The following is a 26,273-nucleotide window of genomic DNA, read 5'->3' on the forward strand; positions in this document are numbered from 1 at the left end:
TTCAATACAATCTTTTAGTGCATACCAATTACATTCAATATATCAAATACATAATTGTATCCATATCTCTTCTGATCTGATATGTAGTAAAGAACTGACCTGGCTTGCTCTTCTTAGCTTCTCTTCCCGATTTCCGAAACCTACGTGTGAAACAATCATACCTAAGTCTATGACTTAGTGAGGTATAAAAACACGTCTAATGTAATTTATATTCACTAACCATGCATAACTATTTATGCTATCAAATTTATATTCAACTCATATAACTTTCATGCAACAAATACATACATACATTCATCATTTTGTTGTATCATACTCATACATATTTCTTCTTATCTCAGGTTCGTATAATCTTTATGTTTATATCATATATCTTATAACTCGTTCTTATAACAGATGCAATAATTCATAACCCACATATATCATTTCATACATTCATATCACACATCATATATATTTACATACATTTTATTCAGGTTATCTCTTTATTAGCCCATGTACATTATTGAGAACTCAAGGTATGCGAGTACTATGAGGTGTGCACAATATGCTGTCACCACAGCTCGATAAATCCACTAAGTGGCATATGAAATATGTGTCCCGAAGACCTATCCATATGTTCCGAATAACATAGGTAACTGTCCGAAGAAAATAGGTAATTGTCCATATGTCCCGAAGACATAGGTAATCCTGTCCATATGTCCCGAAGGACATAGGTAAACATTCATATGTCTCGAAAGACATAGGTAACCCTCAACTCTTGGCATGCCAACTATACTATAACTTTCATATACATAATATGGACATTCTCTTTCATATCATTTCACATACATTAATATTATATCAAATATCAGTATACTCTCATAGAGTTCATATCATATAGACACATTCACATAGTTCATATCACTTTTCATATGATTCATATTCGTGTTTCACATAGCTCATAACACTTCTCATGTGTCATATCAACATGTATGTCTTATCTTGTTCATATATTTCTCTATATTACTAGTTTATATTTTGTTCTCTTATGTTTACCTAGATATAGGTCATGTCTCTTGAGTTCTTAACCTTCTTTGAGTAATCCCTTATACGTATTATATAGCTTACCCTTGAGTTATCTTATGTTCATATATATTATAATTTTATAACTTATGTCACATGTTCATATCATTTTATTTTATTTTGTATTCTTCTATAATCACATATATTATTAATGTATTCATGCTACATAATAATCATATCACTCATATTAATTGTAATATCCAATCTATGGGTTAATGACTAAATTGTATCATATGTATAAATATTGTATGAAAGTTAGGAATATTAAAGGAGGGGAAAGATGAAGAGTTGAGATAAAAGAAGTGAATTTCGTGCTCTAACTGGAATTTTGGGTTGTGTGCATCGATGCACTCTTAAATAAATAAACATCGAATGTAATTAGTGCATCGATGCATGAGGAGTGCTCGATGCACCTGCTAAATACAAACCGAATGAGATTTATGCATCGATGCATAGATAGTGCATCGATGCACCCGTCAAGGGTGCATCGATACATGGTGTGTGCATCGTACATACCTTCATTAAGAGATGAAATTAGCATTTTTTTAGCCTAAGAAGTGATAGTTTAGAATATATCAATTAGTATACTGATAAGTATCAATGTTACTATGTAGATATAAAGGAAAGCTTGTTCTGAAACATCGAATGATTATGATGATTCAAAGCAAACAAGGCTAAGGTGAGTGCATATGCATAGCATGATTATGTTAGTATATTCAGTTCTAGACTTGCGATAAGTCTAGATTTAATATCTTGATACATGATTCATTCAATATTATGAAACATGATATGAATTCATACTATATGCATTATGTGATATGCTTGAAATGAACATGCATGAAAGTTACATGATTTGGGATATACTATGTGAATTGTGGTAAGTATATTTTCCATATTAGAGCTTATACATGAGTGTATGTGATATTATATTATTGCATATGTTACATGAATTGTTGAATACATGTTAGTGAATAAGCTATGTGAACTAGTATAATAGTATATGTGATTACATAGGTTATATGATATAAACATGTGATATAATATAGCTAAAGAATTATATATAAGATAAGATAGACATATGTGGTTATAAGAATGATGAAAAATAGAAGAAAATGAAATGTGATATGTGAAAGTGAAAGTGAACTTTATATATATGAATATGAGAAATGATTAAGTTATGTGACATGTCTATATGATTACATGAATATGCAATGTGATGATATAAAATATGGTTAGACATACATGTGGTATGTGCAGAAGAGAAGAAAGTGATATGAAAGGTTATAAATGATAAAACCCATGTTATGTGATATGAGTTATGAGAACTGTAGGTATAGTTGGCATGCCAAGAGTCGAGGGTTTACATTGTTTTACGGAACATATGAACAAAATTACCTATGTCTTTCGAGATATATGGATAGTATACATATGTTATAAGGAACATATAGACAATTTACCTAGGTTCTTCGGAACCTATGGACAATTGCTGAGGTTCTTTATGACCTTTGGATATGTCATTTGGGACATTTATACGAGCTGTTATTACAGCATAATGGTGCACAACCTCAATGTACTCGCATACCTTAAGTTCTCAAAAGTATACATGGGCTAATACATAAACTTTAAAGAGAGTAAATAAATCAATTGATATGATACGATGTGTGTTTGGTTATGAATTGATATGTGTACCATGATGTGTATAGAAATGTTTAGTATATGTTTTATACGATAAAAAGAATTAATGACATGTGTACATGGGCTAATAAGAGATAACATTGAATACAATGTATGTGATATATATATATGTGTTTTGTGATATGAATTATATGATATGATATGTGTGTGTTAATGATTATTGTATATGTTATAAGATATATGATATGAACATAATGGATCATATAAACAAGAGAATATAAATATGAATGGTAATAATATGATAATGATAGAAAGAAGATAATTATATGCATGTGCGGATTTGATATATGAATGGATATATGTTTGGGTATAATGTGATAGCAATAATTGTTCATGCATGATTACAAGTTATAGTTTACATTATATGTTTATTGCTCACTAAGTCATAGACTTACCGTGTAAGTGATTTACATGTAGGTTACAGAAACGATAAGAAGAGTAAAGAGCAATATGGAGCAAGACATGTCAGTTCTCCTTACTGAAGGTCATATCAGAAAAGAGGTGAATAATATGTCTTTTTATATAAAGTTCTAGTTGGCATGTATTCAAAGAATATATTGTATAAGCTTGAATAGTTCTGTAAACATTTTGAATAAGTTATATTTATAAAAGTTTTTAAATTACTCACTATTTTATGCAAGTAAATGTTTTAAAAAGTCAATGTGACACCTCAGACTCAGATCCGGGTCGGATACGTGTTGGGGGTGTTACATTTAATGGTATCAGAGCTAAGGTTTAGCCGATTCTAGGCTTAAACCGAAGCCAACTGAGGTTTAAAATGTGTACATGCTAACTCAAAGTGAAAATTTCTGATCTGATAGTGTAAGGAGTATGTTGTCTTGCTAATAGAATAAGATTTGTATGATATAGTAGAAATTAATTATAGAAATTATCGAACTGAATCAATAGCCGACAAATTTGATGGTGATAGCAATTCACCTGCCCTGGCCAGACAGGATGAAGAGAGGAAACCTCAAAAGTGTCTTATAAGATTAAATGTTGGTTTCAGAAAGTTGAAATCATATCTGAATAATGATAGAAAGTTTTCACTATTTTGAATCGGAAAGGTGATCTGGATTCGTTTGTTATTTAGTGGATAAGATAGAATATGATGACAAGTGTCACCATAAGAACATTAAAAATCAAATAATGTGGTTAGAATTGTAGAAGAGTTCAAGAATAAGTGCATCAGTGATATTTTATAAGTTGAATGAAATCAGAGTTATAGATTTGAAACAAAGGGGTAATATTGTGTATAAGCAAGAGTGTGAATATGATAAGGGTTGGTACTTTAGAAGAAAGAGTTAGTATTGGCTAACAGATTACATGATGGAAATTGTGTTGATTATATGAATGTGATATAGTGAAGGAAATAATTATTCTTATGTTTGAGGGAAGGTAAGGAAGTATGAAAGAAAAGACATGATCGATGTTATAAGGATATTCTGATTTATGGAAAGTAATGGAATAAGGAAAGAAAAGATAGAGTTTACAACATTAGATATGATAAGTATCGATTATAAGTTTGATATAGAAATGAGAAAAGTGCGTAAAGTAATATGAAAAGATCATGTGTATTGAAGTACAGACAAGGATTAAGAAATGATGAAAGGTCGGATGTATATGATTGGTTAATTAGGGCTTGTGCCCTAAATTGAATAATTGTTATAGAGTTATAAGATTGGAAAAGAATATAAGGATTTTGTATAAGAACAAGAATTCTGGGCAATTCATACGGATTATAAGAGTTACGAAGATATGTTCTTATCAATGTGTGCAATAAAAATTCGATGACGAATTTTCTTAAAAGGATGGGAGATTTGTAACATCCCAATCTATGGGTTAGTGGCTAAATTGTAAAATTTCAAAACTTGGTGACTAAAGTAGAAGAATGGAATAGTTCAATGATTCATTTGGAAATATTACGTGAAAGAGGTAAGTAATTATTAGATGAAGTGAAGGGCAAAAGGGTTTTTTGTAAGGGAAATAATTAAATTAAATAAATGTTACATATTAACCACGTGGAAGGGATGAGAAATCTACAAGCTTCCAGAGTTCTCTTTCTCTTCTTCTTCCTTCATGCGTGAGAACCCAAAACAAAGGTGAGTTCCTGGTTAGTTAGTTTCTTGTTAAATTTAAGATGGATTTATGATTATTAGATGATAACTAAGCATAAGGAAAGCTTAAGTTATCTTAAAATCAAAAGATGAAGGAATTAGAAGAGATTAAAGATTGTGAGTTTTTGAATGAAATTTTGTTATATAGTTAATAATTAGAATTGGAAGTTGGATTTGACTTGTCATCAATCTAAATAAGGAATAGGAAGTGTAGGATGAGATTTAGAACATGTTGATATTTGCGTATGATTCTTGAATGCCATATAAAGGATATGATTTGGAGGTTAAAGAAGTGATTATTGAGTAAGAATGAGTGTAAATATGTGTACGAAAGTTAGGAATATTAAAGGATGGGAAAGATGAAGAGTTGAGATGAAAGAAAGTGAATTTCGTGCTCTAACTGGAATTTTTGGGTTATGTGCATCGATGCACATTCATTGTGTACCGATGCACTCTCAAATAAATGAACATCAAATGCACCTGCTTAAAATACAAACATCAAATGAGATTATGCACCGATGCATAGATAGTACATCGATGCACCCATCAAAGGATGCATCGATACATGGTTGTGCATCGATACATACCTTCATTAAGAGATGAAATTAGCCTTTCTTTTAGCCTAAGAAGTGATAGTTTAGAATATATCAATTAGTATATTGATAAGCATCAATGTATTACTATGTAGATATAGAAGGAAAGCTTGTTCTGAAACAATCGAAGGATTATGATTGATTCAAAGCAAACAAGGCTAAGGTGAGTGCATATGCATAGCATGATTGTTAGTATATTCAGTTTTAGACTTGCGATAAGTCTAGATTTAATATCTTGATACATGATTCATTCAATATTATGAAACATTATATGAATTCATACCATATACATTATGTGATATGCTTAAAATGAATATGTATGAAAAGTTACATGATTATGGGATATACTATGTGAATTGTGGTAAGTATATTTTCCATATTAGAGCTTATATACATGAGTGTATGTGATATATATATTATTGCATATGTTACATGAATTGTGTGAATACATGTTAGTGAAATAAGCTATGTGAACTAGTATAAATAGTATATGTGATTACATAAGTTATATGATATAAACATGTGATATAAGATATAAGCTAAAGAATTATATTATATAAGATAAGACATACATATGTGGTTATAAGAGACATGATATGAAAAATAGAAGAAAAGGAAAATGTGATATGTGAAAGTGAACTATATATATATATATGAATATGAGAAATGATATAAGTTATGTGACATGATCTATATGATTACATGAATATGCAATATGTGATACATGTGATATGATATGAAATATATGGTTACACATACATGTGGTATGTGACAGAAGAGAAAGAACAAGTGATATGAAAGGTTATAAATGATAATGCACATGTTATGTGATATGAGTTATGAGAACTGTAGGTATAGTTGGCATGCCAAGAGTCGAGGGTTTACCTATGTTCTACGGAATATATGGACAGAATTATCTATGTATTTCGAGACATGGACAGTATACCTATGTTCTAAGGAACATATGGACAGTTTACCTGGGTTCTTCGGAACCAATGGACAGTTGTCGAGGTTCTTTATGACCTCTGGATAGGTAATTCGGGACATTTATACGAGTTGTGATAACAACATAGTGGTGCACAACCTCAATGTACTCACATACCTTAAGTTCTCAAAAGTATACATGGGCTAATACATAGACTTTAAAGAGAGTAAATAAATCAATTGATATGATACAATGTGTGTTCGGTTGTGAATTGATATATGTGTACCATGATGTGTATAGAAATGTTTAGTATATGTTTATATAAAATAAATCAATTATATATATGTATATAAGATATATGATATGAACATAATTGATCATATAAACAAGAATAGAATATATATGAATGGTAATAATATGATAATGATAGAAAATAAGATAATTATATGCATGCGCGGATTTGATATATGAATGGATATGTTTGGGTATGATGTGATAACAATAATTGTTCATGCATGATTACATGTTACAGTTTACATTATATGTTATTACCTCACTAAGTCATAGACTTAGCGTGTAAGTGATTTACACGTAGGTTATAGAAATGATAAGAAGAGTAAAGAGCAATGTGGAGCAAGACAGGTCAGTTCTCCTTACTGAAGGTCAAATCAGAAAAGAGGTGAATAATATGTCTTTTTGTATATAAAGTTCTAGTTGGCATGTATTCAAAAGAATATATTGTATAAGCTCTGAATAGTTCTGTAAACGTTTTTGAATAAGTTATATGTTATAAAAAATTTTAAATTACTCACTATTTTATGCAAGTTAATGTTTTAAAAAGTCAATGTGACACCTCAGACTCGGATACGGGTTGAGGGTGTTATATTAACAATTCATAAATCATGCAATCAAATATTGGGAATAGACTCATCGCGAGTCTTTTTCCATACACATCATATACCAGTGCATATGCACTCATATGGCCTCACTATTCAATACTGATCTCTTATTTTTTTCCTCATCTTGTCGACTGGTCTGGACTTGCTCTCGATCAATATCTACATAATCATATATGCATATCAGCATTTTAAATACTATGATTTGAATCCTTCATTTCTTAACTAAAGAAAATGCTACTTTCATTCTTGACTAAAGTAGGTATTGATACACTCTGTAGTGTATCGTTACATTTCTTAACGTGTGTATCTATACATTACCTATATATCGATACACAAATTAAATTCGATGTTTTCATTTTAAGGGGTGTATCGATACACTTCCTGTGTATCGATACACTTTGAACATTTTCTGGAAATTTACCCTTAATGTATCGATATATGTTGAATGTGTACCGATACATACCTGCCCAAAATTCATATTTAAGCCCTCAAATCACTCCAATTTTTCTTAAACACTTCATATTCCATCCCCTATCATATCTTAACTCTCATATACATACTTAAACTCATTTCTACTCAATTATCACATCTTAAATCTCAAGATCCTATTGTTTAAAACATTTTGATGTTTCGATATAACAAATTAAGTTAAATGAATTTTAAGCTTTTACAAAAGATTTTCTAAGTATATTCAATGTAATTATTCGAATATCAAAATATTACTACAAGTGTTTCAAAGTTCATTTTAATCCTTACTAAAGTGTAAAATTGTGTTTTATACTTAAACTATTTTTAAAACAATTTTACAAAGTATTTCAAACCGTTTCAAGCCAAGAAAAATAAGATTGTCCAGGGGATACAGATTCCCCCCCAGGGGGAACAGATTCCCCCCCAAGGGAAATAGATTCCCCCCAAAGGGAACAAATTCCCCCCCAGGGGGTATCGATTCCTCCTGTTTAACGGTCAAAAGCATATTGCACTTAGGGAACCGATTCCCCATGAGGGGGTACCGATTCCCCCCACGCTCCAAGCTGTTTTATTAATTGTTTCTCATCCCCAAACGGCTCCAAAACATCCCCAATGACTATATATGACTTCAAACACATTCCAAGCTATAAATACAAGCTAATGATACTTGAAGAAGTAAGAGAACAACTATCCAAGCAATCAAACACAAGAAAAGAGTTTTTCAATATTATTTCATATTTCTCTTGTAAATATTTTGTTCTTGTGAGCTCAATCTTGTAAACACCTACCTTAGAGAGGTTTTCTTGTTTACATCTCTTATCCTTTTGTAAAGGGGAAAGGTTCTAGCTAATCCCATGTAAAAGCTAGGGGAAAGGTTATAGTTTAGCCCGGAAAAACTAGGGTTTGTAAGGTTACTCTTTATCCTCAAAAGAAAGAACAAATTAGTGAATTTGTAGGAAAATCCTTGGTGATGAGCTAAGGTAGTGGACGTAGACTTTGGTTGAGAAAGTCAAACCACTATAAATCGCTGTGAAATTCTCTATCTTTCAATCTCCTTACTCCCTAAACACAAAACCGTTCCGACCTCTCTTAACAAACCATTCCGGTTGTCGATTCGAGCTTCCAAAAATCCTAAAAATTGGTATCAGAGCCTAATTCGTTAAGAAGGTTTAACCACATTGAGACGATCCTCGAAAAAGCTCTATCAATTTCTGACACAATCGAGAAGATGACTTCCACCTCTGGCTCATTCCACATGGAAGACTCCCTACCAACGGACAAGCCTCCATACTTCAATGGAGATAACTATCGTCATTGGAAGAAATTAATGAAGGTATTCATCCAATCCAATGATCTTGATGCATGAGAGATAATCGAGAACAGTTACTCTTCTCCAAAGAAGGAGAAGAAGCGGAGTGACAAAGAACGGAAGAAAGCTCAACTTAATGCCAATGCCATGCACATGGTGTTGTGTGCATTTGGTCCTGAAATCTATGAAGGAGTTTCTTCATGTTTAAGTGCCAAGGAGCTTTGGAATAAGCTCGATGAAATCCATGGAAACAAGAAAGAAGAACTAACAAAGGTGGTGTCTCTAATGGCTCTTGAAGAGCCCGAGGTATTTCTAACTCAAATGAATTTAATTCATTTACTTTTGATGAGTTACAAGATGCTTATAATAGGTTGTATTTGGGATTTGAGACCATGAATTCCAAATATACGAAATTAATTTCAAAACTCAAAATTGAAAATAAATCGATTTTGAAAGCTAGAGTTGATTTTGAAAATCAAAATGAAATTTTGAAAAATGATTTAGAACTTTCAAAAATCAAAATAAATGATTTAGAAAAGAAAATTTTTGAGTTAGAAGTTAAGCTTGAAAGCTTAACAAAAGAAAAAAATTAATTTCTAAAAACAATCTATTATGTTTAAAAATGGCAAAATGCTCACATTGCCATTATCATGGTCATTTGGAACATACTTGTCTTTTTGAAGAAAGGAAAACGTTTTAAAATTAGACAAGTATGGGTTCCGAAAGGAACAAGGGGCATTGAAACTAACGTCCAAGGATCCAAAGCAATTTGGATACCAAAATCTATTTAAATGTCTCTTTTAGGTGTGTGGGAGCAATGGTGATGAAAATGATGATATTCAAGATGCTCTAGCCATATATGAAAAAGGAATGGGTAACATCTAAGCTTAATACTTTTAATTTTGGTTGTTTGGTTGCTCATTTGATTTTAAGCATGCATGAGTTTTGGTTTTAAATGATTATGCATCATTGTTTTAATCTCATGTATGTTGAAAAGATGATTATGATGAACATTTTAAAGATATATTAATTTTTAAGAATTTTTAGTTCATATAATAAAATTTTGGTCAAATTGGTTTTTAATGTAAATGATATCTCTCTAACAATTGATATCAACTTTTCAAATGTTTTGATTTTATAATTTTAAAATTTTTGACCGAAATTTAAATGTTTATGCATGTGGTTTAAATAAAAAAGATATCTCTCTAACAATTGATATCAAAATTTTCAAATGCATAACATTTTTGGAAAACTTTATGCATATGCACTTAATTTCAATAATTGATATTGCATAAAGTATTTTTGACTTGGATGTATTTAATTTCATGTGCTACGAACATGTTTGTTATTCTTTGTTGAAATTCAATTTTGTGTCAAGATCCTAAAAGCATAATTTTATTTGGAATGCATTTATTGAGAGGGAGCTTTGATTTTTCAAATGATTTTTAAAATTTCAAATTTACTACTTACTCTCCAAAGTTATTTTGAACTTTAAAGATTAGAGTCTTTTTTATTTAACAAAAAAGGGGAGAAGTGTTAAGGTGTTAAAGGGGAGAAGTGTTAAAGTAAGGGGGAATAATTTCAAACTTGATTTCAAAATCTTAAAATTACTCAAATGTTTTGTTATATCAAAAAGGGGGAGATTGTTTAAAACATTTTGATGTTTCGATATAACAAATTAAGTTAAATGAATTTTAAGATTTTACAAAAGATTTTCTAAGTATATTCAATGTAATTATTCGAATATCAAAATATTACTCCAAGTGTTTCAAAGTTCATTTTAATCCTTACTAAAGTGTAAAATTGTGTTTTATACTTAAACTATTTTTAAAACAATTTTACAAAGTATTTCGAACCGTTTCAAAGCCAAGAAAAATTAGATTGCCCAGGGGGTACAGATTCCCCCCAGGGGTACAGATTCTCCCCCAGGGGGAACAGATTCCCTCCAGGGGTACAGATTCCCCCCAAGGGAAACAGATTCCCCCCAGGGGGTACCGATTCCCCCTCAGGGGGAACAAATTCCCCCCCCCCCAGGGGGTACCGATTCCTCCTGTTTAACGGTCAAAAACATATTGCACTTAGGGAACCGATTCCCCATGAGGGGGTACCGATCCCCCCACACTCCAAGCTTTTTAATTAATTCTCATCCCCAAATGGCTCCAAAACATCCCCAACGACTATATACGACTTCAAACACATTCCAAGCTATAAATACAAGCTAAGGACACTTGAAGAAGTAAGAGAACAACTATCCAAGAAATCAAACACAAGAGAAGAGTTTTTCAATCTTATTTCATTTTTCTCTTGTAAATATTTTGTTCTTGTGAGCTCAATCTTGTAAACACCTACCTTAGAGAGGTTTTCTTGTTTACATCTTTTATCCTTTTGTAAAGGGGAAATGTTCTAGCTAATCCCGTGTAAAAGCTAGGGGAAAGGTTCTAGTTTAGCCCGGAAAAACTAAGGAGTTTGTAAGGTTACTCTTTATCCTCAAAAGAAAGAACAAATTAGTGAATTTGTTGGAAAATCCTTGGTGAGGAGCTAAGGTAGTGGACATAGACTTTGGTTGAGAAAGTCGAACCACTATAAATCGCTGTGAAATTCTTTATCTTTCAATCTCCTTACTCCCTAAACACAAACCATTCCGACCCCTCTTACAAACCATTCCGGTTATCGATTCGAGCTTCCGAAAATCCCAACACCTATCCTCTACCTAGGCCTCAAGAATCATGCCAATTTTTCCACTTATTATAAATCCAATTATATCAGTTCATATCTCTTAATTAGATTGATGACAAGTCAAATTCAACTTCTAATTCTAATTATGAACTCTATTTCAAGATTTCATTCAAGAACTCTTAATCTTTAATCCCCCTAATCCATCATCTTTTGATTATAAGATAACTTAAGCTTTCCTTAAGCTTAGTTATTATCTAATGATCATAAACCAACCTTTACTTTAGCAAATAATCAACTAATCAAGAAACTCGCCTTTTCTATTGAAGCTCACGGCTGGAGAAGAAGAAAACTTTGGAGAAATCTCTCATTTTCCACGTGGTTCCCTTATCTTATAAAGGAAAATAAAAATATTCCTTGTCAAATGACCATTTTACCCTTTAATTCATTCAATAATTAATAAACATCCTTCATAAAATATTTCAAATAAGTCATTGAACTATTCAATTATCATAATTTATTCGCCAATTTCTGAAATTTTACAATCTAGTCACTAACCCGGTATTGAGGATGTTACATTGATGGAAATTGCTTGGTAATTAGGCAAAACCTAAGCATACAAGCAGTGGATGACTCGGATGTACAAAGAACAAACATATTTCACACAAGATGTCAGATAAAAGATAAGGCATACTCTTTGATCATCGATAATGAAAGTTGTGCTAATGTGATAACTAGTTATGTGATGGACACACTTAATTTGCCTTGTCAACGACATCCAAAGCCATATTATTTACAATGGCTCAACAAATATGTTGAACTAAAAGTTACTAAGAAATGTCTTATTAATTTGAAGATGGGCTAGTATTGTGATGATGTGTGGTATGATATACTTCCGATGCAAGCATCTCACATTCTTCTAGGAAGACCATGACTATACGAAAATGATGTTACCTACTATAGTAAGGCGAACAAGTATTCTTTGAACATACACGACAAAACTTACAGTCTTAGACCGATGTTACCAAAAGATATACTATTGGATCAAAAGAGAATTTGTTAGGATGCTGGAATTTCAAAAAAGAGGTAAAAGCAAAAGAGGTCATAAACCATAAAAGCCAAACAAATGACCCAAGAGAGGTGAGTGAACCTAGTTGTGAGAAAAAAATAGTGTCACAAAACATTTATGCGAGCGTAAAAGAATTGAGAGAGACCTTTTTTTCAAAACACGACATGAATCCTTATCCGTTTTAAAGACTCGATTTTTTTATTTCTAATATTCTTACAAGTTTGCCTACTGTGTTTTCTTCACTTTTGCAGGATTTTGCTGATGTTTTGAGTGACCCTTTAGATGGTTTACCACCTACAAAATTAACTAAACTTCAAATTAACTTCATTTTAGGCTCGTCAATTCCTAACCATCTTACTTATCATTGTAATCCTGATAAAACAAAGGAGTTGGAACAACAAGTAGAAACATTGTTACAAAAAGGCCACATCCTTGAAAGCCTTAGTCCTTGTGCAATTTCAGTCATCTTAGTTCCGAAGAAAGATGGCACATTCTGAATGTGTGTAGATTACCGGCCTATCAACTGAATAATAATAAAGTATAGGCACCCTATTTCACGCCTAGATAACATGTTAGATGAACTTCATGGAGCATGCACCTTCACAAAGATAGATTTGAAAAGTGGTTACCATTGAATCTGAAATAAAGAATGTGACAAATGGATGACAACTTTCAAGACCAAGTTCAGATTATACGAATGGCTCGTTATACCTTTTGGACTCATAATTGCCCCGAGCACATTCATGAGACTAATAAACCACATCTTAAAGAAGTTTATAGGTAAGTATGTTGTCGTTTACTTTGATTATATTATTATCTACTCATCTCTCGATTTTCATTTCATTCTTGTTCGATTGGTTCTTGAATTTCTCCGAAGAGAACTCTTATATGCTAATATGGATAAGTGTGTGTTTTGTAGTGAAAAGCTTATGTTATTAGGCTTTATAATAAGTGCACAAGAAATCCCTGTAGATGACTAAAAGATGAAAACAATAAAAGAATGACCCACACTATCTTTCATAATCGAGGTAAGATCATTTCATGGCTTAACAAGCTTCTATCACCGCTTTGTCAGAGATTTTTCTACCATTGTTGCACCTTTAACGAAAATCATAAAAAATCGACTGAATTCAAATAGGGTCCACCACAACAAGAAGCCTTTGAACTTCTAAAAGGTAAGCTATGTTCTGCCCCTATTCTTTGTCTTCCCAATTTTATAACATCTTCGAACTAGAATGTGATACTTCTGGTATGGGTATAGGTATAGGCGCAGTTCTCATGCAAGAAAAACAACCTATCGCTTACTTTAGTGAAAAGTTAACAACTACACAATTGAATTACTCCACTTATGATAAAGAACTTTTAGCATTAGTTCATGCATTTGAAGTGTGGCAACACTATCTTCTTCCTAAAGAGTTTGACATACATACGGAACACGAATCGTTGAAGTGGTTAAATGGACAAGGTAAGTAAACAAATGATATACTCGATAGGTTGAATTTATTGAATATTTTCCTTACGTAATCAAATACAAATAAAGGAAATATAATATCGTAGTCGATGCATTATCTCGAAGGTACACACTAATTACTCAAATGCATGCTACTATTCTGGGTTTTGAACATGTTAAAGAACTTTACTCTACCGACCCAAACTTTTCTGAGATTTACACCTACTGTTTAAAAGGTGTTTTTAACAAGTTTTATCTTATAGATGGATTCATTTTTCGACTAAACAGGTTGTGTATCCCACAAGGCTTATTGAGGGAAAACTTAGTTCATAAATCACATTCAAGAGGATTAATGGGTCACTTTGGTGTTAACAAGACACTCGACAAGGTCATGAAACACTTCTTTTGGTCGCACATGAGGAAAATCATGGAAAAATTATGTGCTTCATGCATCACGTGCAAACAAGCCAAATCTAAGGTAAATCCTAACGGTTTCTACACTTATTTACCAATTTCCTCCTCGCCTTGGATTGATTTGTCGATGGATTTTATTCTTGGTTTACCTCGCACCAAGAAAGGGTGAGATAGTATCTTTGTGGTTGTGGACATGTTTTCAAAGATGGCACATTTCATTCCATATCGTAAAATAGATGACACCACACACATTACTGATCTATTCTTCCGAGAGGTAGTACGACTTTCATAACCATTTGAAAACAAAAAATCGAATTAAAATAATTATGAATTTATTTTGAAAAAATTGAGATTTTTGATGAATTTGAAATTTTATTTGAATCAGAGTCGCCATTGACCTTTGAGGTAAGCTAGGTCAAATACCTAAAATGGTCTTTTAAAATAATTTTAAGAAAATTTGGTTTTAAGACAAGAATTGGTCTACATTACCAAAAAATTATTTTTAAGAGGTCGGGAGTCGATTATACGTGGGGTAGGGTAAGCACCCCCACAGAGCCTAAAACTGGTACCTAATCGCTTATACGTTATTGTTGAAGTGGAATTTGTGGATTCAAGTCAAAAATTAAAATAAGATCCTTTGTGTCAGTCACTAGTTATTTATTTGGAATCATAAAATTGTACAAAAATAGACTCAATTCATTTCAAGTTCGCTTTTCGTTCGAATGTAGTCAAATCGCACTTCTCCTATAGATTGTTGCTTTTAATTCACATTCTACGACGAACGTTCTTGAAAGTATTCGAGTAAAACACTTAAAATTTTATCAAATAAAAAGTTTAATAAAAATTAAAATACCGCAACTTAAGAAAATATAGAAAAATAAAGAAAGCTTAATATATGTATATATACACGCTTACAAAAATGATATATTTACAATAAAATATAAACTAGAGATGTAATATAATGAATTTGTATCTTTAATACATTATATTTAGAACACACATAATATATACATAAAGCATAACCATAGCACTTGTATAATATATATATATATATATATATATATATATATATATATATATATAAGTAGCACATTATGTGCCTAATGAATAATGATGACAAGATAGTACAAAGCTAAAATGAATGTGCAAACAGTTCTTAGAAATTAAAATGAAATTAGTGCAGGGTCTGAAACGTTAAAATTCTAGAAAATATATCAAAACAACTTTCATTCAAAACTATAATGGTTTCATGCATAATATTACCAATGCATTAAAAACATGTTTACATTCAACACCCTAAAAGTTTTAACAGGAGCTCATTTTATCAAGATTCACAAAAAAAACACAGAACAGGAAAGAGAGCTACATCATTTCGCCGGGAAGGGTAAAACTACCTCCTATCGCCATTCCTCGGTGACCGTTCGACGCTAAACTCTGACGAAAGGTTCGTTTCGACTCTGAGAGTTTGGATCCGGCCTTAGTTTTACGAGAAATGGTTCCTAGCTCCGCGAAAAAGGCCAAATACCTTTCGGCTCTTCACATCTCTGATCTAACTCCTTCGTTGGATCATCTTGGGATAGAGTTATGTGACCACCCTCATCATTATCTCGTTGTTCACCATTCGGATCATCAAAAAAAGGCTCCGGTCGTCAGAAAGTAACAACAACCGATGGTAAATGGGAGTTTCTTCTCTTCTTTTTCTTTTTCTTTCTATTTTCTTTTTTTTTTCTGGTTACTCTCTCTCTCTCTCGATTTCTCTATATTTTGGTTGTTGATTTCTTACTACTAATTTTTTGGATACCCTATTTTTTCAATATGTTTTTCATTTTTGTTATATGGAGGGGTGGTGTGTGTTTGGGGCTGTTGTGGAGTAGGGATTTGGTGCTGGTGGTAGATCATGGTGGATGGCAGGGGATGGTGTTGCTGCAGTTGAGTTGGTATAGCAGGGATGGCAGGATAGGATGACAGGGCATGGGCTGCTATTGGTGAGTTGGTGTGCATGGCATGGCAGGACAAAAATGGTGATTACAACGACTTCATCGCATCCCTCTCACTATTGTGTCCAATCGAGATACAAAATTCATAAGCCACTTTTGGAAGGTATTATAGGGTAAGATAGTTATGAAACTTCACTACTTTACCACTTGCCATCCTCAATCTGATGGACAAACCGAGGTAATAAAATGCATTCTAGGTTCTTTAATTAGAGTGGTTGTAGGTAAGAATACTTGTAACTGGGAAAAATATTTACCTTTTGTTGAATTTTCTTACAACATGTCAATTCATTTCACTACAAGTTATTCTCCATTTGAAATAGTTTATGGTTTCAATCCACTAACTACTAGTTTATGGTTTCAATCCATTACCTACTTTAGATCTCATTCCTTTGCCTTTAGATCACATTACAAGCATCGATGGAGAAAAGAAAGCAGAGATAGTCAAGGATATTCATGCCAAAGCTAAACAAAGGATGGAGAAAAAATATGAAGCAGTTGCAAACAGAGTCAACAAAGGTCGGCGCCATGTTGTCTCTGAACTAGGTGACTAGGTTTGGATCCACATGAGAAAGGAAATATTTCCAAAGCAAAGGAAATCTAAACTTGATCTGCGTAGTGATGGAGCATTCCAAGTCCTTGAGCGAACCAATGACAATGCTTTGATCTTCCAGGTGAGTATGATGTAAATGCATCCTTTAATGTTTCTGATCTATCTTCCTTTGATATTTCAGATTTGTGAACGAATCCTTTTAAGGAGGGGGAGATGATACATGCACCACACGCCACAAGACAAAAGAAGACGGACTAGCTCTTCCACTTTGTCCAATCATATAGGCCAAGTCCAAACTTCTGAGAGACAAGCTTCAAGTTGCGATTCAAGCCTTCATTAGCAAGGGATTTCATGCTCACATGGAGATTGAAGAATTCAATGAAGGAAATTTATTTCTCATTCCTGCTACATCTACTTGGATCACAACAACTCAAGTTGAAGCAACTTCCACAACTAGAGACAATCCTGAAAATATCTTTAAAGTCCCTTAAAGGATCATTTTCTAAATATTACAAATTTTTAATATTTTATTGATTATTTGTAATATAATTTAAATGCATTATCTTTTAGAAATAGATTTATTATTTTATTAGGAATTAAGATCAAGTTAAAACATTATTCCTAGTTTATTATTATTTTATTAGGAATTATGATAAACTTGAAACATTATCTTTTATTCATTAGTCATGTTACAACAAGGAGTCCTCACCCTATATAAAGGAGGTTCTTCCCATAATTGTAAACACATCTTTTCTTTAATATAATACAATGAGAGTTCGTTTTTGCAAGTGTTGATTGCCTTGTGCCGTCGAAGTATTCTTCATCATTAAGTTCTTTCAAGTTCTTCGTGAGGGAGATCTTCACACTCCGGTTTGCTTCTCGTTGCAATTAGGAGGGCTGGTTAGAGCCGATTATCGAGTTTACCTAGTCAATTGCGGCCAGGAGGGTTTGTATGACAACTATCTATCAATTATCATTAGGCCTGTAAATGAACTGAACGTTCAGCGAACCGTTCGTGAACCGTGCGGCGGGAAGTTCGTTTATGTGCGTTTATTTATTAAATGAACGAACATGAACAAGATTTTGTGTTCGTTTAATTAAATGAACGAACATGAACATAGGTCTCGTTCGTTCATTTACATCCGTGAACGTTCGGTTATGTTCGTTCGGTTATGTTCGTTTATGTTCGTTCGGTTATGTTCATTTATGTTCATTCATTTATGTTTAACCCAATCTTCTTAAATCAATTTTGGTGACCAATTTGTAAGTATCTTAAAAATATTAATTAATCTGATATTCTGATGACCAACTCCATAATTAAGCCAAATTTATTTGGAGATTAAATTCAATATGTTAACCCGTGAGGTACCTCGCACCTATATTCATTTCCCCTCTTTTTTTCCCAAACTCTAGTGTTCACTGGAGAGTGTAGACGATTGCTGAAAGCTTCAAAACAAGTTATATTATAGTGCAATGAAGTTTTACAGATATATTTTCATCTCTTTCTCTGTTTTATTTGACTTAATAGTTGATATATAAAGTTATTGCGGGTATCTTCACATCTAAAACTCAAGAAAACATCATAATTCTTTCTAGAAATAGATAGGAAGATAAAGGTAACAATCGGAAATATGAACATCAGCAAAGAGAAAAATATATAGAATTTGCTAGAAAACAAAATAAAGGTTTCTATGCAATTTATGAAAAGAGTGTAATAGCTGAAGTAATGAGTTTTCTAGGAAGAACCCATTAATAAGTAGAAAATACACTTTAACAATGAACTTTTGTTTTCATAGTTCTTGTGTGACCTTTAGTTGTGGAGTAGACTTTAGGTACGTTAAAATTTTGAATGGTGGTTTAGCAATAATATCAGTTACGATATGTAGCATCGAAGGGATTTCGGATCTATGTTATTGCCTTGTAGTCCAATTTGTACCGTTCGAAATCTTCATGCTGTTAAATTTTCTACTTTGCCAACGGAAATGACCATTATTAACAAACCTCACTAAAGTCTGATATTGATGTCACAAAACTTTTAGCCGATGAATTTATTAGAATAAAGTAGTGGAAAATGATTGTTCATATATAATCATGGACCACTAAGATAAATGTTATAGCGTTAAATTAAAGTCATGTGAATCATTTAATATCTTTAAAAGATCGATCGAAATATTTGATATCTTCAAACATTTCATTACTGTTAATCAGCTCTTACGCTATTTATCACTGTAGATTTGGTTGATTTGCATTGTCGACTATCTTTCATGAAAGAACAATGGAAGGTAGGGTCTCCAACGTTTATGTTTGTTTATGTTCGTGTTCATTTATGTTCGTGTTCGTTTATGTTCGTGGTCGTTTATGTTCGTTTATTTATTAAATGAACGAACATGAACAAGTTATATTCCTTAATAAACGAACATGAACAAAAAAAAATTTGTTTGTTTATGTTCGTGTTCGTTTATGTTCGTTTATTTATTAAATGAACGAACATGAACATACCTCCGTTCGTGTGCGTTCGGTTCGTTTACAGGCCTAATTATCATCATCATCATCGAATGACCATTCTCGCCCATCACCACCAAAACCCTAACTTGGCTAAGTTATTCATGTCATATTATTATTCTTGTTTTTCCTTATCTTTATTATTTTAATCTTATTCTTCTTATTCAATTTCCAACAAACCCTAAAAAAACCTTAATTCCACTGTCCCTCCATCTCTTTCCCCTTCATTCTTTGATCGAGTCTATATCATTCTAGGTTTAATTTTTCAACGACGAGCAATGTTCATAACTCCGCTACCATTCTTTATCACATTAACTTTCTAAATATATTTAATAATCTTATTTAAGAAGAATAGATGATTTTCTCAAATAAAGATGAATGATCCCTGTTTATACTGAATTTTATCTGAATACCAATAGAAAACTTACCAAATAATTAAACACTTAAAAATTATAAATAATACATGTCTTGCGACTTTCTAGGTATCTTCTAACATAAGTACGTATAAATTCTTAGGCTAAATGTCTAATTAGTTATGCACTTAAACTAAATTCTGAGGCTAAATGACTAATTAATTATGTACTTAAACTTTCACTTGTTTTCACATATTAATTATACATGAATTTATGGTCGAGATGTGTGCACAAATATTCATATAGGAGATTTTGTATGGAGTATTAGGCTTATTAAGATCACCTAATTTGACCTGATTTTTAAATGATAAAAGTATATTTTCTATTTTATTCATTTAATTTAAGAAGATAGTAAATTAAATTAAAAAATAATGTATATAATGTTTGTTTGAATTCGAATTTCTTAGGAAAAGATAAGAATTTATTAGATGATATTCAATCTCAGTCGTCGATGTAATAATATAGGCCATTAGATGTAGGAGACTTCAACTATAAATAGAGAGACTTCCTACCTCATTTATAATTACTCCATTCATTCCATTTCTTTTTTACCTTTAGAGTAATAGAAGAAGAATTTACTCTAAGTTCTCTCTTGTATCTTAGTTTCTTTGTTCTTTATGCTTTGTTGCCTCTTGATCGCTTGAATAACTTCGATAGTGTTTATGTTTCAATATATTATTTAACCTTAAGAGGATTTATTTGTTACTTAATGAGCTTGAATTCTCACAAGGACGACGTAATGAAAGTTTCAATCAAAAAAGTAATCAAAATTACATAAATTAGTTAGTCGAAATTCTAATCCTGTGATGAACGTATATAATCATCTAATGTGAGTTGAAAGAGATATTGTGCGATAATATTGCAAGCAAAATATCATTTCTTAGTGGAAGATATCTAATTAATGCACCAAGGATTCAAGATACATATGCTGTATCTAATTAATGCATCAAGGATTCAAGATACATATGCTGTATCTAATTAATGCATCAAGGATTCAAGATACATATGCTGTATCTAATTAATGCATTGATAAGCATAGGGAATAGGTAATCCGCAGCCACATTATGAGGGGAAGGGTGTTGAGAAGTACAATAACCAAGCAGTTGAGATATTTTATGATATATTAAACAAAAGTATGCTAGATGTTTTTTAAAATTATATTTAAAAGCATATTTTAAATTTTTATTATAAAAATATTATAATTTTTGTTCCAAAAGTTATTTTAGTCTATTTATTGCAAAAATAAATATTTTAACTCTTATACATTTGCAAAACTTAATATTTTGATTTATCTTAATTTTAAACTCGAATAAATTAATTTTTCAAAATATTTTTTAATGATTTTTTACATAAAAATCTTAAATATTTATGAAATATAAATACAAATTAATTATTGTTTTAACTATGAACTCCGTTATTTTTACTTAGAATAATATTATAATTGTAAGATTAATACTGACGGAACATAATAGGTACATGTGGGGGCCATGGCCTACCAAAAATATGAAAAATTATAATTTAGATCTTTAAAACTTTTAAAATATTTAATTTGACCCTCACAAAATTTTTAAAAATTGAGATTAAGTTTTAAATTTTTGAATGTTCTTAATTAAACCCCTCCCATAATTTTTAAAAATTTTCATAAAGCATCTCAAATTTGCAACAATTTTATTTAGACCCCAATTTTTTTATAAAAATGTGAATTGAACCCTTAATTTTTAAAAAAAAATTTAATTATACCTATAATTTTTTTTAAAATTTTAAATTAACCCCTCCAAAATCTATCATCAAGTTCCGATAGTAAAGGTAAAATATAAAAATATTTAATTGATAAAATATAGATTATTTTTCTTAGAATTTCTAGAATTGGAGTGAGTGTATGAGTTTAATTCAAAAAAATATAATATAAAAATCATGAACATATTTTATATTTCACCAACAATAAGTTAGTTTAGTGAGATAAAATACTAGGTTCATTAAGCAATATTAGAGATTTAAATCTTGATGTTGTGAATGAAACAAACACGAATACAAAAATCGATCCTATGACGAATCTCTACAATACCCAATACTAATTAATCAATCAAAAATAATCTTTTATAATTAAATATGAATTTCCCTAATTTTATTTTCACCTTATTAAATGAAACATAATTATTTTTCAAAAAAGAATACAAAACTAACTATCCCAACAGTATATGTCAACAATAGATATATATATATATATTTAGGGGACACAAGTATAATTTCAAGATAAGTACAATTAATTTAAATTTTAGAGTAAACACTTACTCATCCTAAGTATAGTGCGCGTCCGCCATTGAATATAGTTGATAACATAAACCCTAAACTACCCGGAGGAGATTTGATCAATTAATCGATGAGAGAAAATAATTGAAAAAAAAAATAAAAAAAGAAGCCTAGTTTATTATTATCATCATCATTGAGCTGATTTCTCTGTGTACCATTCGGATGTCAAGTGAGATATATAAGGTTCACGTCAGCATTGCATGTCTATAAATAATAAGAAGAATAATAATAATGTTCAGCACAAATCAACCAGACGATACATTTTAATAAAAAGCTAAATAACAGTGTGTACAGCCAGCAAAACTTGTTATAGGAATTCCACTATTATGTGGAGGAGCTGATGGCAAGTAGTCAAATATGCGTAGGATACATTTCATTTTCCGAAGGCTTTAACATTAGGGTTAAAAATAAATCAAATATGGGAGATGTTGAGGACTTTATTACAGAGGATGCTGTTTATCGAAGATACAGTTAAGTATTAAACCAAACGCATTATCGAATTCCCCATACTTGAGGTAAAGATTTACAAAAAAAGGGAGAAGTTCGAGTAAAAATTTAAACTATTTTTCCTAATTCCTTTTAATCAATGGAAAGAAATTTATTCTGAATCAGATTGATGGATTAGCATAAACCAATACTTGGTGGCAGTTTTAGGAAGTTAGTCGTCTTTATTAGCAAATAAATATGTTAATAATACATAATTAGGTGTTTTCAATGAACAATACTTTTGATTTTGCAGCTACAAGATGAAGTCTTATTGGGACTAAATTTTATCAACTTTCTAATTTGAATACGCTCGTAGCGTTTACTCTTCGGAAAGGTTGGTAAGACGCAGAGATGCTTGAGGGTTGGTTTTGGTTTTCTTATATTTGTACGAAGAAATTCAAAAGCATGCATGCAAATATTTAACTTAAAGCTGAATGGCAGCTGATGTCCACCACATTCACACCTGGAGGAAGACGCTCTATGGTCGGGCATTGTGGGAAAATAAAATGAGCATAGGCCGGGGACGGTAAGTTGTTAACCTTCCAAAATGGTCGTGAGAAAGTCAACAAAGGCTAGGGGTGCAACATCAAACTTTCCAACTTACCTCTCAATGAGAATATATCATGCTATTATAAGATCATTGTGTGTTCTAACAAAACCAAAAACTAATGACCCATTAATCAATAATTTATCAATTGAAAATCTGTAAAATATAGACATAGCTAGTGTAAGAAAGCTGGATGAACGAATACCTAACATGGTTAAGGGGCATCTTTAATTCCTGGGCAGTACTGAAAACAAAAACTACCCAGCAGGCATTGTGATTTGTGAGAGTATCTTTATAATAGTAATCCCAGCACACTAAACAGCACTTCAAACCCTGCTTACAGAAACAGATGTTCATGTCCTGTCTCCATAAGAGTTCTCAAGGACTGGAACCCCAGGGCCATATATCAATCGGCAACGTTCACTAAATGAGCTGATCATTCGGGACACGACTTCCTTAAAGAACATGGATGCAACCTGTTAGACACAGCAAATATCAGGATGATTCAAGCTAACTTCAAATAAATTTTCATTTTAAAGCCCCAAAAAACGTAAGCAAAAGGTTCTCATTTTTTTTAAAGCAGCATACAAAATGCATTCAATTCAAAAGTTTGACTACATGTATTCACAGCAAAAGTATGGCAATAAAATGCTTTAAAAAGACACCTAGCTGACAACATGGATGGTGGTTACATGAAAAAGAACAAAAGAATATAAGGATCAGGTGACGAACAAAAATATAAAAGCGAAGAAGTAGGCACCATTTAATCAAAGGAAAAAAAAAAATTCAAATGATAAACAGCAGGGCAACTGTTACATGCATACCGTGAGGGAAAGTCAAGTATTGGTAATGATCTACAAACCCCCTATGTCCTATGGGGTCATTACCTTCCGGTAGAGTGGTGACTGGAACTTAAAGTCCACAAGAAAGTAAAGGTTGCAAGTTCCTGGAACTGGTCCGGGATTGAATTCCCAAATGTTTATCAAATGATCGAAAATGCCACTTTCTGATGCAGTTGACTGCAAGGACATGATATAGGGTCAGATCATCAGTAAGAGTTAAGGTAGAAAATTAAATCCATGGACCAAATAAAAATTATCTATGCAGAGGCAAGCCAATCAATATCCCTTTTGTAAGTCACAAGTAGAACGTAGTTGCTCATAGATGGCATAGACAGAGACTAATTTTTTTTAAAATTGTAATGACCATGCTTCTCCATGTTAAATATAATCAACATGGAGAAGCATGGCCATTACAATCATAAGGAGCAAAAGAGATCACATACATACTCCAAGAAACAAATAAAAACTCGATATAAGATTAATCGAAATGGTAAACGCAGCTTCCCTAAATATTCAGGCAAACTTTCAAGTTTGAGTTTGTTAAGACTGGAAATAAGATTTTTTTTTTCTAATTGAGGTTACATGGCACTTGGTTCTAATTCAATATTTTGGAATAAGGGAGAGAAACAAAAACATGTGTTGCTCTCCTATTGCTTCATTCCTGTTTTAGTGAATTTTATGTTCAAAACACGAAAACTACATATCAATCACGTCCGGTTCAACCTGATTCAAAATTTGATGTCTGAGTCCCCCTAAATGCATTTTATAGAATTCAGATAAGTTGCCCGAAAACATGCTCAGACAGTTAAGTCAATGGTTTATAGTTCTCAAATCCTTGGTTGACAACCAATCTACATTTACAACTGCTCCGTTTCCTAAATATTAGGATAATGAAGGCTTTAACAATTTGCAAGTAGCATGTCCAGGAAATAGCCCGTTAATATAAATGTTCTCACTCATCAGTTTCATTAAATGGCAAAGCATGCAAAAAGGTCTACAATCAAATAGCTTATCAAAATTCAACTTCATTCCCGAAGCAACTGCCAGATAAAAGGTCCTACATTAGCATAATGCAATATTTCCAAGCATCAAATATGCAGATATCTTAATACAATAAACATAGCTAAGTAGATATCAGCAGCTTCATAAAACACATTAAAGCCAAGCTACAAAAAAAGCAGCTGTTTTAAATATAATGGTAAAATTCACTGCTATTACCTTTACAAACTTGGGTCTGCTTAGTTCTACATGAGAAACATAACTCTCGACAAGAAACTTGAAACCAATCTCTAATTCAGCATCAAACGACCCGTCTGGATACCGTTTAATAATGTCAGACCGCTGACACCAAGGAACAAATCCATGATACAAATCAACAGCTGCTACCACATCAAATAATTGCTCCGGCGAATACCTAATCATCGATAAAAACATATTAATCCGATAAGAAATCTTATACTAATACTAGCTTAAATCTTTTAATTAACAAGAATATATCAAGCTACATGCAAGAGAATATTTTGATGAAATTACCCCATGACGACCCTTCCTCGTAAACTTTTGATAAAACGCCGCCTTCTTCACCGTCGCCACATCCCAAAAATGGTCTCCTTTGGAGTGTGTAATGATTAAAAAATTGTTTAATGGAACAATAGAAGCCTCCTTGCGTGAACCGAGTGATGGGTGGACCGACGACGGTTGGACACCGGAAACGGTAGTAACCCATCGGATATGATAGAGGTTGCCGGACCGCTCACCGTTCTTGGCTCGCTTAACAAACCGGCTAATCAAATTTCTACGGGATATTACCGACCCGACCGCCTTTGTGGTCGAAAAAAACGGCGGCATTGCAAATTTAATGAATTAGACACGAAATGAAACTGTTAGGTATAAAAGATTTGGGGAAATGAACTATGAAAATTAATATCGAAAAGATAAGACAAAATCTT

The 26,273-nt window shown here is 32.0% G+C and overlaps 1 pseudogene; it reads right to left on the reverse strand.

Annotated features, from left to right (window-relative positions):
- LOC120190887 lies at window positions 1–26,273 on the reverse strand (annotated as a pseudogene).

Source organism: Hibiscus syriacus, unplaced genomic scaffold (assembly GCF_006381635.1).
Source record: "Hibiscus syriacus cultivar Baekdansim isolate YM2019G1 unplaced genomic scaffold, ASM638163v2 tig00116964_pilon, whole genome shotgun sequence".
Lineage (NCBI taxonomy): Eukaryota > Viridiplantae > Streptophyta > Magnoliopsida > Malvales > Malvaceae > Hibiscus > Hibiscus syriacus.